This window comes from Furipterus horrens, unplaced genomic scaffold, assembly GCF_987537825.1.
Source record: "Furipterus horrens unplaced genomic scaffold, mFurHor1.1.pri manual_scaffold_7, whole genome shotgun sequence".
Taxonomy (NCBI): Eukaryota; Metazoa; Chordata; class Mammalia; order Chiroptera; family Furipteridae; genus Furipterus; species Furipterus horrens.
This window is the reverse complement of record NW_028327177.1, coordinates 44,373-59,601: the sequence shown is the minus strand read 5'-3', so window position 1 is coordinate 59,601 and position 15,229 is coordinate 44,373. Positions and strand designations below refer to the sequence as shown.

The following is a 15,229-nucleotide window of genomic DNA, read 5'->3' as shown; positions in this document are numbered from 1 at the left end:
AGGGGACCCTCCATGGAGGGTCAGGGCAGAGCGGGGAGGGGACCCTCCATGGAGGGTCAGGGCAGAGGGGGGAGGGGACCCTCCATGGAGGGGGAAGGGCAGAAGGGGGAGGGGACCCTCCATGGAAGGTCAGGGCAGAAGGGGGAGGGGACCCTCCATGGAGGGTCAGGGCAGAAGGGGGAGGGGACCCTCCATGGAAGGTCAGGGCAGAAGGGGGAGGGGACCCTCCATGGAGGGTCAGGGCAGAGCGGGGAGGGGACCCTCCATGGAGGGTCAGGGCAGAGCGGGGAGGGGACCCTCCATGGAGGGTCAGGGCAGAAGGGGGAGGGGACCCTCCATGGAGGGTCAGGGCAGAGCGGGGAGGGGACCCTCCATGGAGGGGGTAGGGCAGAAGGGGGCGGGGACCCTCCATGGAAGGTCAGGGCAGAGCGGGGAGGGGACCCTCCATAGAGGGAACAGGGCAGAGCGGGGAGGGGACCCTCCATAGAGGGAACAGGGCAGAGCGGGGAGGGGACCCTCCATAGAGGGAGTAGGGCAGAGCGGGGAGGGGACCCTCCATGGAGGGTCAGGGCAGAAGGGGGAGGGGACCCTCCATGGAGGGTCAGGGCAGAAGGGGGAGGGGACCCTCCATAGAGGGTCAGGACAGAGCAGGGAGGGGACCCTCCATAGAGGGTCAAGGCTGAGCGGGGACGGGACCCTCCATGGAAGGTCAGGGCAGAGCGGGGAGGGGACCCTCCATGGAGGGTCAGGGCAGAAGGGGGAGGGGACCCTCCATGGAGGGTCAGGGCAGAAGGGGGAGGGGACCCTCCATAGAGGGTGAGGGCAGAGCGGGGAGGGGACCCTCCATAGAGGGTCAGGGCAGAAGGGGGAGGGGACCCTCCATGGAGGGTCAGGGCAGAAGGGGGAGGGGACCCTCCATGGAAGGTCAGGGCAGAAGGGGGAGGGGACCCTCCATGGAGGGTCAGGGCAGAGCGGGGAGGGGACCCTCCATGGGTTAGGGTTAGGGTTTAGGGTTAGGGTTAGGGTTAGGGCTAGGGCTAGGGCTAGGGCTAGGGTTAGGGTTAGAGTGTTAGGGTTAGAGTGTTAGGGTTAGAGTGTTAGGGTTAGGGTTAGGGCTAGGGTTAGGGTTGGGGTTGGGGTTGGGGTTGGGGTTTCAGGCAGAATCAGTAGCTCTGCAGGCAGTGACTGCTTTTGTTGCAATATTTCTGTGTATTTGTGTCTTTGGAGGTCTATCAGTTACCATTACTCTAGTAGTCATTTGTGGAATAATCAGAATGACCCCGTGCTGGCACTTCCATGCACAGTTTTATTTCGTCCTCACCGTGGTCAGTTTTACAGAAGGCAAAACTGATATGCAGAGAAGGAGGTAACTTGCTTTCAGGTCAGACAGCAGGTGTTAGAGGCTGGAAGGAACCCAAGCCGTCCACCTGAAAATCCTGTGTTCTTAACCAGCGTGCTGTTATCCCCTCTCTTCATACTCAAATCTGAGTAAGACTAGGTCTCCAATTTTAAGAAGCGCAGGCTAATGCCTCATCATCCTTAATAGCAAATTTCTGCAACTAGGTGAAAGTTGTTTCGCGACCGACGATGAAACTCCGAATATTGGAAAGAAAAGGGAATTGTCAGATGGTATGGACTCGTGTATTCATTCGTGTATGCATTCAACAAAGTGAGCACCTACTATGTACTTCGTATATCTTTGTATATTAAAATCATGTATGTCTGGCTGGTGTGGCTCCATGGATTGAGTGAACTAAAGGGTTGCTGGTTCGATTCCCAGTCAGGGCACAGGCCTGGGTTGCAGGCCAGGTCCCCAGTCAGTGTGGGTGCATGAGAAGTAACCACACACTGATGTTTCTCCCCCTCTATTTCTCCCCACTTCCCCTCTAAAAATACATCAATAAAATCTTTTCTAAAAACATGTAAATTAAAGCACGTTTATTTTACATCTACCGTTGATACGTTTATTTTACTTCCATACATGTTTTCTAGGTTTGAAATTTTGTGTCAAGCAACCCCCTAACTGGTCATTTAAAGGCTTCTGTTACTCGGAAGTTAAATAAGTCTGTACTAAGTACCGAGTGCTTCTTAGGGAACTCTGCCTATTTCCATGAGAGTCCTCTGATTTAACTTAAAAACATACCTGAACTGGAGTGCTCCTTATTGATCACAAAGAATTGTATTAATATTTCATCTTAAAAGTACTATTAATAATAGTCTAACTAATAGTTTGGTTCACTAATGATGACGAACTTTTAAAAGTTATTTGTAGGAGAGAAGCCAGTACGCTAACTTTTAAAAATTTGTTAGACAGGATTAGCCGAACCGTTCTTTATTGCAAAACATGAAGATAGCTTGTTCAAGGATTTATTTCGAGGCGACGAAAGATGGGTCCGTCCTGTGGAACACCCACGAATGACAAGATAAAAATCCAGTTTGGCCTCGCCATATCTCAGTTAGTGGGTGTGGTAGGTGTGCATGTCATTCTGTATTCAATGCCATCCTCCTCTGTAGGTCAAATCGCTCGGGGGGCCGTCCGCTAAGCTATTTATTCTTCTGTCCTCTCTGCGACTATAGGGACGCCCGGCGGCGGCACTCTAGGGACGCAGAGTGTACGTCCAAGCTTTACGAAGCTGCCGTTCTAGCTGTGGCCTCGGTATTTTTTTCTACGTAGCAGCTTCACAGAGATTCAAGTCTGTGCCTCAGCTCCTTGGGTGTCGGTAAGCTTGGAGAGGAATACACTGGGAAGGAGGACAGGGCGTGTCGGGGTCTGAATAGGATGGTCTGGAAAGGTGTCCCTGAGAAGCGGCCTGCCGTGGGACTACCCCAGGGAGGGTGTGTCAGGCCGGGGAACTGTCGCGAGTGCAAAGGCCCCGAGGCTGGCGTGTGCCGGTGTGTTTGCGGAGCAGCGAGGAGGCCCGTGTGGCTAGAGGCGAGTGACCCCTGGGGAGGAGTGCAGGAGATGAGGTCAGAGAGGCAGTGGCAGGCTGGCCACTCGGAGATTTTGGCTTTGACAAAGATTTTGGCATCAGAACCTGGCGGCGGCTGGAACGCCCACCCGGACTTTTGACGTACGCAAAGGAACTGCATGCAAATGAACCTAGTCCCAGCATCTCCCAGAGGAAATAAAAATGGACTTGGCTCCTTCTCAGAAGAAATGTTGATGGACTTAGCATGATATATGACCGGCCTGGCGGGGAGAAAAGCAGGGCGATATAAATAGCCTGCTGAATGTGTCGCCGCGTAAACTCGCTGTAAGTGAAATGTACTGTTTGGAAAGATGTGGAGGGAGGTCTTGCACCGCCTCCGCCCCGCTTCCGATAGGCTGCCGGCACCTGGTCCCCGCCCCTGGAGGGCTTAGAAGCCGCCTCCGGGGAGGTCTGACCTTCCGCCGCACTTCCACCACGCTTCCGCCACCTTGGTCCCACCCCAAAGGGCTTCCCGGTGTTCAGCCTCGCCCCGCTTCCGGGAGTCTTCCGCCACCTTGTCTCCGCCCCCGAAGGGCTTCCTTGTCCTCGGCCCCGTCCCCGGAGGACTTCCGTATCTTCGGCCCGTTCTCCCCACCCCCCCCACCCCGCGAGATCGTTCTGCACACGCGCGTGGGCCACATGGGCAGCGGACACTCGGCGGGGCGACAGTGGGTTCTTCCTGTGGCGTGAGGCCCTTCGTGTAGCCCTCGATTCCAGTTTTTCTTCTCCGGTTAGTACCTGCCTTCGGGCGCCGCGGGGGTACCGGCTGCGCCGGCCGGCGTGGAGCATGGGGATGAGGACTCTCCGGCAGCCTGGTCGCAGGTCACTGCCTCCCAAAGTGCCAGGCAGGCCCCGAGGCCCCGGCCCACCTTTAAGAAATCTCGTCTGGGCGCGCCGGTCCTGCGGCCTTAGTCTGGTGTTCCGCTATTTGGGAAATGTGCTCTGGGGGCCGAGGTCGCCCCACGCCCCCACCCCCAACCCCCCGCCTCCTTCCGCATGCAGGACCCCGGCCCTCCCGGGAGAAGCCTCTGCCCCTCTTCACATGTCCGTCCTCCTGGACTCCGTGGTCAGGATACTGCCTTAGCTTTCGAGCGGCTGCGATTCTTTTTTTTTTTTTTTTTTTTTTTGAGCTTCGGCCGTTTGTCTCTTGCCCGTGAGGCGTCTGACTCAGTGTTTTCTGCTGAAGCTTCCTGCTCCGCCTGGACGCCCCGTTCTTTCTCCTTCCCCAGTTCTTCCTCTTGGACCTGCAGGGTCTCATCCCTCTTTCTGCCTCTACCGTGTCTCATTTGGGCTCCTTTTCTGCGTTGGTTTTTTTCCAAAAAAGGGCTTTTTCGATTTTCCCGTCCAGCCCCGGTGCCTCGGTCTCCACCTGTGTCAAATCGTGTTTGCGTCCCTCACCTCGGCCAAAGAAGGGGGTGGACGGAACGGTTTTAAGCCGTGGAAATGCTTTTTCAGTTGTAACTTTCGTTTTAGTAAGGATCTTACTTTCTTTTGACAGGAGCCGTAAAGTTCAGAACACACGGTAAGTTCCGCACACGTCCGTAAGCTATCGCCTGACAAAGGGTCTGGTACTCAGCTTACAGACCTGCGTGAGAAAATGGGGGTGGGAAGAAATGATCGGTTCCCTGCTACACACTGGACTCTGGGTGCCAGGATGTGTTTTATGCAGGAGTTACTTTCAGTGGACGGGAGTCATGGGTATATATTTTCCTTTGCGGTCTCGAAGCTATGACTCCAGGACCACTATATTTTCTCCAGGAGGCAAAGTAGGAATTGTAGAATCTGTCTCAAAAGTATTTTTAAGTGCTTGACTTTTGGGGGGGTGGGGGTGGGGGGGCGGAAGTCAAGACACTTTTTGTATAGTTCATGCTCTCTTGTGTTTTGATGTCATTATGGTCACCAGGTCGATCGCGCGCAGCACGAGAGAACGAGAGAGGGACTCGAGGGTAGAGCCTGTCAGGGTTCCCGCTGACTCTCTTGGCCCAGTGGTGCAAGCACCCAGAAGGGAGTCTCGGTTTCTCACTGCTTGTGTTTTGCAGGTCGCTTGTACCAGGTTGAATACGCCATGGAGGCCATCGGACGTGCGGGCACCTGTCCGGGAACTTTAGCGAACGACGGTGTTTGGCTTGCAGCAGAGCGACGCAACATCCACAAGCTGCTTGATGAAGTTGTTGTCCCTGAAAAAATTTATAAGCTCGATGATGAGTAAGTGAGCTCACAGGGGGGAGAGGGTTTCGATACCTCACGTGCTCACATACGTAGGACCTCACGTATTTCGGGAGGCCTGGCCCGTGTGCCGCAGTAAACTTGAAGCGAACGCTTGTTATTGTGCCTTTACTGGTGGACATTTTTGATTCTTATTTGAAACTTCCTTGAGGCTTCGGACGATGCGTTATCCTTTTGACGTGCAGGGCTAAGCCCTAGGTGGAGAAACTATTCTATACTGTTCGGAGTACAGGCGTGGTAGGTGTGCAGATCTGGGTTAAGTCTGTGTGGCCTCGCGCCCGTTGCTTTCCTTCTCTGGGCTTCGGTGCCGCCTCGAGTGGTGGTGGCCGTTTAATGAACTAGAGTGAAACGAGTGAAATACACTGGCGCAGGGTCTGACACGTGGCAGGCTCCCCGAGTGTTCAGAACGGCTACTCGGGAATTGTGTGGAAGTGTCCTGAATCTTACCCCTGGAGGTCTGGGAACAGTTTAGATGAGCCCCGTCAGTTTTGCGTCATTGGGCGTGCGGGACTCCTAGCTGGCGGGGCACTGGGTTTGCCTGTCAAGAGACTTCCCCCCTGAGTGGGGGACGAGGCGGGTGCCGGTTCTAGGGCCTTTGGATGCGTGTCCAAGGAAGCGTCATCCCTCCAGAGTCACCGCCGGGCCACGGGCCGCTCGGCAGCCGGCAGGCTTGCGGAGGTGTAGTGACAGCAGGTGACAGAGGGTGCCAGCTCTAGGGGAGCCAGCGCAGCCCTCGGGGAGCGGCAGCAAAGAAAGGAAAGGCGCCTTTCCTGGGAGCCTAGCCCCTGAGCCCCCTCCCTCCGCCCCGGCCAGCCAGGCCTTTGGAGGTGAGAATACCGATGACCCAGGAGTGGGGTAGTTTTTCTTCCCCTCTGGCAAAACCTCTGTCTTGCTTCTGGACCCTCTCGGGACTTGCTTTAGCTTCCTAGTGCTCCTTCTCTCGCCCTGTTCGGCGTCGTGGCGCTGAATACGCCTATCGAAGAACTGGAGGGGGCGCTGTGTATCTTTCATGTTATAAACGACGTCAGGTTTGTCCTGCAAAGATAAACCTTCTGTAGTTTCTGTCTGTTCAGAAGAAAACCAGAGCATTGACGCGAGCATGGTAAACTTATCATGGAACTTGGGGCTTTGCAAATACTTCTTAAAGGCCCTCTCAGACACCTGCTCTGCTTACAGACACATGAATACATTTTTTTTTTTCTTCCTCCAGGGGCATGGCTTGCACCGTGGCCGGCGTAACTTCTGACGCTAACGTTCTGACCAACGAACTGAGGCTCATTGCCCAAAGGTATGGTCAGAGAGAGTGTGACTGACGATCTATAAGTCAGTTTGCTTGATATCTCTAAGGAGAACTCGTTTTTGCCAAGATGAGAGTCATCGCAGATTTATTAATTGAAAATTGCTTCTTTTTTCTAACCCGAACTTATAAAATGCTATGGTCATAAGATTGTTAGGATGTTGACATTCCCCTGCTCCCCTTTCAAATGACAGGTGACTGTCAATGTCCCCCCATGGCGCAGGTTTATGTCCAGAATATGTTTTGCTTAGATTTTTGTGTCTTAGGAAAAAATGATGACTATGCCAGTGTTTTCATCCTAGGTATTTATTTATTACAGTATCGGGAGCCAATTCCTCGTGAGCAGTTGGTGACAGCGCTCTGTGATATCAAACAAGCATACGCGCAGTTTGGAGGTAGGAAATCTGGGGCATATTTATTCCAGAAAGGGGAAACATTTTCTAGGTAATAATTTTTTTATGAGATGGTAAAAAGAAATTGAAAAGTAAGTGAAAAACTTTTTGTACATTTGCGCTTCGTGGTTTCCGCGATATGTATTATCATATGTTTTATTAATAGACCATCGAGAGGCAGAAATAGCCTTTTTAAATCTGGAAACCGATTGCTTTTCTTACCTAATAATTAAACTCAGCACGGAGTAGCGGTCCTCCGGGTCTTAACTCCGTCTCCTGGCTGTGCCCATCTCCCGGAAGCAAGTGGACGTTTTGGTGGGCCTTAGTCTGTGGTGGCCAGAACAGAGCCACTTACGAATGCTCAGCTTCACAAGAAAGGTGCTTCAGCTACGTTCGGGGAGCTCGAGTGACTGTAGCGATACTGCCTTTGGGCGGCTGATGTGCTTGACGGTCCTCTTTTCTTGGTTAAAGGGAAAAACGTGCCTTTGGCGTCTCGCTGCTGTCCATTGGCTGGGATAAGCGTTACGGCTTTCAGCTCTATCGGAGCGACCCAAGCGGAAATTACGGGGGATGGAAGGCCGCACGCATTGGCAATAACGGCGCCGTGAGTATTTCTGTGTTGCTGTAAAACCTAGCGATAGGTACCTAACGTGATTTTGCAACGGCGATGAATGTAAACGGTATTTTAAGGTAGCTGCAACAACTTTAGCACCTGTGATTGCTATAACGCAGCCGTGCGTGTGTGTGTTTGCCCCCAGTGGAAATGGCCACGCCGACCAGAGAGAATGGAAAGACGGTCATCGGAGTCCTCGGACAGAAGGAAGTGGAACAGCTGATCAGAAGACACGAGGAAGAAGAAGCTAAGGCTGAGCGTGAGAAGAAAGAAAAAGAACAAAAAGAAAAGGATACGTGGAAGACAGAATTGGGGGTCTTATAAATCTTTTGAGCCCCATTTCAGCCGCCCTCTTCCACAGTGAGCACGTGTTGGCTTTTGAACCCGGACGGTGGGAAAGAGGGATGGTAGCCTCTGATCGGGGCCTCGCCTTTCTGTAAGTTGAGCGGTGACTGCTCTTCATGGGCCTTTCTACCCCCCTCCCCCCTTTTCTGGGAATAAAACTCGGTAAGAATGGAAACGGTGAAGGAGAATTGTCTGTAGCAGTCACTGTTGTTCACCGGGGTTAGTGGGTCTGTGATCCTTCATGCTTCAGTGTCCTGGGGCAGCCCTGGAGGTGCCGGGACACAAGAGGCTAAAGTTGGTGGGTGCGAGTGTCATCAGCAGGGAAAGATGGGACTTGTGCCCTGAAGGCCTCCCTTGCTGTGTCCATACCGTCTTGGAGAACCCGTGGCCCTCGGCCTCTGTGGGAATCACATTCTTGTACCTGTTGCCAGTCATCGACATCGATGGCTCTTCCTAGGACCGGAAGTGTGTGCGTGCACATGTATACACACACGCGTTCACGCAAACCGCTCCGAAAACACGTGAAAGGCCCGTTTACAGTGCAAGCCCTGCACCCGCTACAGTAATCGGTCATCAGTGCTTCTGAGCACCTCTGGATCCCTCAGACCCCATTTCCCTCTCCCCTTCTACTCCAGAGAGAGAACTCGAGTTTACCTTTCCCCTTACCTATGGTTCTTACAATGCGTTTGTCTGTTCCTCTGACCCAGGTGGCACATCCCTCGGGGTAGCCGGGTGTGCCCTCTCTCCGTCTCCAGCGCTTGGTTTAAGAACGACCGTGGGCTGAGCCGACCCAGACCAGACGGGCGGGGGGATGACAGCTGCGGACGCCGCGGCAGGCCCACGGCGGGCACGTGGCAGGTCCTGTGCAGGAGAGATTATGGCCACAGAGGAAAAGGGGCCGCAGACGAGAGCAGTCGGTCTTGGCTGAGGCGGGGCGGTGGGTGGGGGGTGGGGGGCCCTGGTCTCAGCCCAGGAAGGCTCCAGGGCCACCGCCGCAGTGCCGGCCTCCCACACTTGTCCCCTCCAGCTCTCCTCAGAGCACATTGAACCCTTCCGTCGGTTCCCCATGCGAGACTTTCAAAGATCTGCTGCGAAGTGAGCGAAGCTTAAGCTTCAGGACCCCTCGCTTCCGAGGCCTGGGAAGGGACCCTCACAATGTGTTCCGTGCTCATGCTTTTTGTAAAGTCTGCAAAAGTAAGGTCTTCTACCTGCGGTTAATAAGCGCTACCGTCTGTTTCTGCAGCGGAACATACTTGTCCGCAGATACTTCCATGCGTAGTGAGGTTATTGTTACTCACCTCAGGGTCGAAATGGCTCTCGGGACGTGTTCCTCACCCACCCGATGAGCCTGCATACCCAGTATAGTGACAGGAAGGCACAGGAACAGAAGTTGTCACCATCGTTGGAAGTTCCTGGACAGTGGGAGAGGAACAGGGCTTGACATGGGCCAAGTCAGAAGCAAACTTCATCCTTAAGGTGTGTGCAGTTACCATCTGGGGATTCAGGTCCCGTGATGCCGGAAACGCCGGGGGGGGGCGGGGGGGTGCCTTACGGGTATGTCGGCTCATCGAACCACCGCGGTAATTTGGTGAAGTTTCTCATTCTGATTTTCAGTTTGATACCCAATTTTGTATTTGTACTGCCGTATTCTTTTGCTTTAAGAGGACACCCTCCCACTCCGCTACACACACACACACACACACACACACACACACACACACACACAGATAGTATCTTATATATAAACCCGAATCAGCCCCTGCTTTCCCTCGTCCTGAGAATGAAGTCCACTTTCTTCATTCTGACCTGCAACTCGCCACTGCCTTGTTGCTGATGCTCTGTCCTGGACCCCCGCCCCCCCTCTGGACCGCCCTCTGTCTGTCCCTCACCCTCTCTGGAATGCTCTTCTCTCTGCACTCTGTGTCTCCCGCCCCCGAAGAACTACCCCGTCCTCTTCCCTGTCCCCGTGGGACTTCGGGACCCTCTATCCTGCTCCCGAAGGTCTTACATACCCTGCGCCCCGCTTCCGACATGCTGCCGGCACCTCGGCCCCGCCCCTGGAGGACTTAGGAGCCGCCTCCGGGAAGTCTGACCTTCCGCCGCACTTCCGGGACACTTCCGCCCTCCCGGTCCCACCCCAGAGGACTTCCGGGCGACTTCCGCTTGCGGCCGACCCGCCATCTTGTTCCCGCCCCAGGAGGTCTCACGCAGCCGAGGCCCAACCCCCAAAGGTCTACGCAGCCTGCCCCGCCATCTTGGTCTCACCCCGAAGGTCTTCCGGGTGTCCGGCCTCGCGCCGCTTCCGGGTATCTTCCGCCACCCTGTCCCCGTCCCCGAAGAACTAGAACTACCGCGTCCCCTTCCCTGCCCCGCACTGGCACTTCGGGGTCCTCTATCCTGCTCCCGAAGGCCTTACACATCCTCCGATAGCGTTCCGGCACCTCGCCCCCGCCCCTGGAGGACTTAGGAGCCGCTTCCGGGAAGTCTGACCTTCTGCCGCACTTCCGCGGTCCTGGTCCCACCCCAGAGGACTTCCGGGCGACCTCCGCTTCCCGCGGACCCGCCATCTTGTTCCCGCCCTAGAAGGTCTGACGCAGCTGAGGCCCAACCCCAGAAGGTCCACGCAGCCTGCCCCGCCATCTTGGTCCCACCCTGAAGGTCTTCCGGGTGTTCGGCCTCGCCCCGCTTCCGGGAGTCTTCTGCCACCCTGTCCCCGCCCCCGGAGAACTGCCTCGTCCCCTTCCCTGCCCCACCCCCGCCCTGGGACTTCGGGGTTCTCTATCCTGCTCCCGAAGGTCTTACACATCCTCCGATAGAGTTCCGGCACCTCGCCCCCGCCCCTGGAGGACTTAGGAGCCGCTTCCGGGAAGTCCGACCTTCCGCCGCACTTCCGGGACACATCCGCCCTCCCGGTCCCACCCCAGAGGACTTCCGGGAGACTTCCGCTTCCCGCGGACCCGCCATCTTGTTCCCGCCCTAGAAGGTCTGACGCAGCTGAGGCCCAACCCCAGAAGGTCCACGCAGCCTGCCCCGCCATCTTGGTCCCACCCCGAAGGTCTTCCGGGTGTTCGGCCTCGCCTCGCTTCCGGGAGTCTTCCGCCACCCTGTCCCCGCCCCCGAAGAACTGCCGCGTCCCCTTCCCTGCCCCCCCCCCGGGACTTCGGGGTCCTCTGTCCTGCTCCCGAAGGTCTTACACGTCCTCCGCAATTCTATGGAGAGGTTTACGGTATCAAATTACAATAGTAAACTCAACATTTACTTAATCTGATGGTGCTCAGACTTTTTTAGAAAGTGCAAATCATCATCTCTCGATTCAGACACCAGGCTCTGGGATTGCCAAGAAGCCACTTAAGTCCACTGAACTCAACGCGCTTCACCTGCTCCTGTGCGCTCCAGAGGAACTCTTCCATCAACCTGTCAGTGTGCTTGCCGGCTGTGGCTCCCCGTCTGTCTCAGTGCTGCCCTCCTGTGGAGAACTCTGGGAATTACAGCTAAGGGAAGCTCACCGAGTCCACTGTACGGATAGGGCTAGATGGCTAGGCTCAGGGTTGATAGGTTTAGCGTTAATGAGCCTAGGGTTAACAGGCTTCTATCTTTAATAGACTTAGCCTTCCTGGATGGAGCTTCAGAAGAGCTAACAGATTTCCAGAAACGCTTCGTATGTACCCCATCATCAGGCCCAGTGCTCTTTCGGGGTGGCTGTAGGAACCCCGAAAGCGAGGAGTAAGGCCAGCAGGAGACTGTGCAGAGCGCACGTCTGTCCCACCACACTAAGTGTGAGTAGTCGTAGCGGGGGTAAAAAAAAAAAAAGAATGGCAAACTACCTAGATACTACCTGACTTAGTGAGATAATATAGCTTATTTAATTTTTTCTGCACAACAGTGAGGCAGCAAAGCAGAAGTTATTCTTTCTTATTAATTTTCTAGAATTAAAAAATTTAAACATACATAAAACATTCAAATATAATGACTTGAAGAGTTCTTGCCATACACTTTTAACAATTATTGACATTGTGCCAATAGATATCCATATTGATGTAGGTTAGGATATTGTGGCATGTGCAGGTTCACAGCTAAACGAGTGGTGGTGCCAAGTATTCAAAATAAGGTTTTCAGCTTTGCAGTCCTTTGTCCTTCCTTAATCACCAAACTTTTTAGGTAAATCATTCTTCTAACTCCCCAAATTTGAGACAGTACTAGAGAAATGATATTCAAAGTTAAAATTGAATTTGTACAGCCAAAACTTAAGTCTCTCAGAGTGTTAATGTCATGTTTCTTATTTATACCTTTTATGTATCCAGTTTACTTTGTCTCCTGTTATTGGCAATTTTTTGGTCTTGTTTTAAATTGTTGTTCTTTTACAGTTGTCCCAGTTTTTCTCCCGTGTTGTTTGTATTTTTAACTATTGGTCCAATACCTTCTTATTTTTGTTCTTATACTGTTTTTAGTGTGCGTCACTGCTTGAACCCCTTCACTTTTTTTTTTTTTGAAATATGTCATCTGTGTGCTATTAGTAGGTTGCTCTTCTAATTATCATTATTAGCTTTAAAGGGTGTAGACTCTGGGAAAGCTTCTTATTGAACTGTCATTGTACTGTGCAGAGAGTGCCCAGTTCCACAGACAAGCTCTTCCCTCGTATTTTGCAAGGTTCCGTTCCTCGGGTGATCTGTAGGGAAACGACCTTTAGTGGCCCTCCGGGAGGTTTCAGGCAGAATCAGTAGCTCTGCAGGCAGTGACTGCTTTTGTTGCAATATTTCTGTGTATTTGTGTCTTTGGAGGTCTATCAGTTACCATTACTCTAGTAGTCATTTGTGGAATAATCAGAATGACCCCGTGCTGGCACTTCCATGCACAGTTTTATTTCGTCCTCACCGTGGTCAGTTTTACAGAAGGCAAAACTGATATGCAGAGAAGGAGGTAACTTGCTTTCAGGTCAGACAGCAGGTGTTAGAGGCTGGAAGGAACCCAAGCCGTCCACCTGAAAATCCTGTGTTCTTAACCAGCGTGCTGTTATCCCCTCTCTTCATACTCAAATCTGAGTAAGACTAGGTCTCCAATTTTAAGAAGCGCAGGTTAATGCCTCATCGTCCTTAATAGCAAATTTCTGCAACTAGGTGAAAGTTGTTTCGCGACCGACGATGAAACTCTGAATATTGGAAAGAAAAGGGAATTGTCAGATGGTATGGACTCGTGTATTCATTCGTGTATGCATTCAACAAAGTGAGCACCTACTATGTACTTCGTATATCTTTGTATATTAAAATCATGTATGTCTGGCTGGTGTGGCTCCGTGGATTGAGTGAACTAAAGGGTTGCTGGTTCGATTCCCAGTCAGGGCACAGGCCTGGGTTGCAGGCCAGGTCCCCAGTCAGTGTGGGTGCATGAGAAGTGACCACACACTGATGTTTCTCCCCCTCTGCTTCTCCCCACTTCCCCTCTAAAAATACATCAATAAAATCTTTTCTAAAAACATGTAAATTAAAGCACGTTTATTTTACATCTACCGTTGATACGTTTATTTTACTTCCATACATGTTTTCTAGGTTTGAAATTTTGTGTCAAGCAACCCCCTAACTGGTCATTTACAGGCTTCTGTTACTCGGAAGTTAAATAAGTCTGTACTGAGTACCAAGTGCTTCTTAGGGAACTCTGCCTATTTCCATGAGAGTCCTCTGATTTAATTTAAAAACATATCTGAACTGGCGTGTTCCTTATTGATCACAAAGAATTGTATTAATATTTCATCTTTAAAGTACTATTAATAATAGCCTAACTAATAGTTTGGTTCACTAATGATGACGAACTTTTAAAAGTTATTTGTAGGAGAGAAGCCAGTACGCTAACTTTTAAAAATTTGTTAGACAGGATAAGCTGAACCGTTCTTTATTGCAAAACATGAAGATAGCTTGTTTAAGGATTTATTTCGATGCGACGAAAGATGGGTTCGTCCTGTGGAACACCCACGAATGACAAGATAAAAATCCAGTTTGGCCTCGCCATATCTCAGTTAGTGGGTGTGGTAGGTGTGCATGTCATTCTGTATTCTGTACCCCGTCCTCTTCCCTGTCCCCGTGGGACTTCGGGGCCCTCTATCCTGCTCCCGAAGGTCTTACACACCCTCCGCCCCGCTTCCGACAGGCTGTCGGCACCTTGGCCCCGCCTCTGGAGAACTTAGGAGCCGCCTCCGGGAAGTCTGACCTTCCGCCGCACTTCCGGGACACTTCCGTCCTCCCGGTCCCACCCCAGAGGACTTCCGGGCGACTTCCGCTTGCGGCGGACCCGCCATCTTGTTCCCGCCCTAGGAGGTCTCACGCAGCCGAGGCCCAACCCTCGAAGGTCTACGCAGCCTGCGCCGCCATCTTGGTCTCACCCCGAAGGTCTTCCGGGTGTTCGGTCTCGCCCCGCTTCCGGGAGTCTTCCGCCACCCTGTCCCCACCCCTGAAGAACTGCCGCGTCCTCCTCCCTGCCCCCGTGGGACTTCGGGGTCCTCTGTCCGGCTCCCGAAGGTCTTACACATCCTCCGATAGGGTTCCGGCACCTCGTCCCCGCCCCCGGAGGACTTAGAAGCCGCTTCCGGGAAGTTTGACCTTCTGCCGCACTTCCGGGGCACTTCCGCCATCTTGTTCCCGCACACTGCCGCTTCCAGCAGGCCCGCCATCTTGTTCAACCCCTCTTTCCCCCCACACTTCTCTTCCCTCTGCTCTCCACCACGCTGCAAAGTAGGCAGGGAACCAGCAGTGTCCCCATCAGAAATGAGAAACCGGGACCCACTCAGCCCTGATTCCAAAATCAGCGTTTCTATGGAATCCCCAGTGATTTGCAACCATGTCTGAGACCCGCTGTCAAGGAGCAAGAAGGGTGGGGGTGCTCAGGTCCTGAGACTCATCTGAGCAGGATGAGCCTCTCAGTGACCGTGGAGGCAATGTGACAGAACCCCTGGGCTGCTCCAATTGAAAACAAACCCACGGGCTCTTTAGTCAGGGGCCCGATTGCCCGCCACCAAAATGATAACTCTGAATACCAGAATTTAGTGAAAAGAAAAAGAATTGTTTATTTAACAGTTATCTAGATTTAGATTATATGTGGATTTCTGCTGTTAAGTATTATGTTCTTTAAAACACCCATAAACACATATCCTTGCCTCCCCCCTACCAAACCAGGCTAGTTTTAGAAAAGTTAGAGAAACCGTTTCCCCACTTTCCAAACACAGTTCAGTTTTGGCAGCAGCTGCCAATCACTCAATTCTGATTAGGGAGGTCCTTTCTGTGCTGTGGTGCCCTCCAGGTCTTAATGCAGAACCGCCTGGATTCTCAGCCTCCTTGGAAACTGCCTTCTTCCTGCAAAGCGCATGGATCTCCTCTCCTCAAAACCGCATGGCGAGAGCCTC

General features: G+C 52.9%; 1 long non-coding RNA gene across 1 annotated transcript; it reads left to right on the top strand.

The window, feature by feature from the left end:
- The first annotated feature begins 3,623 nt into the window (after positions 1-3,623).
- On the top strand, positions 3,624-5,169 carry LOC150003846 (uncharacterized). The gene is made up of 3 exons (XR_016512240.1): positions 3,624-3,699; positions 4,468-4,491; positions 5,009-5,169. It is a non-coding gene; the product is annotated as an uncharacterized LOC150003846 (long non-coding RNA).
- The last annotated feature ends 10,060 nt before the right edge of the window (positions 5,170-15,229 follow it).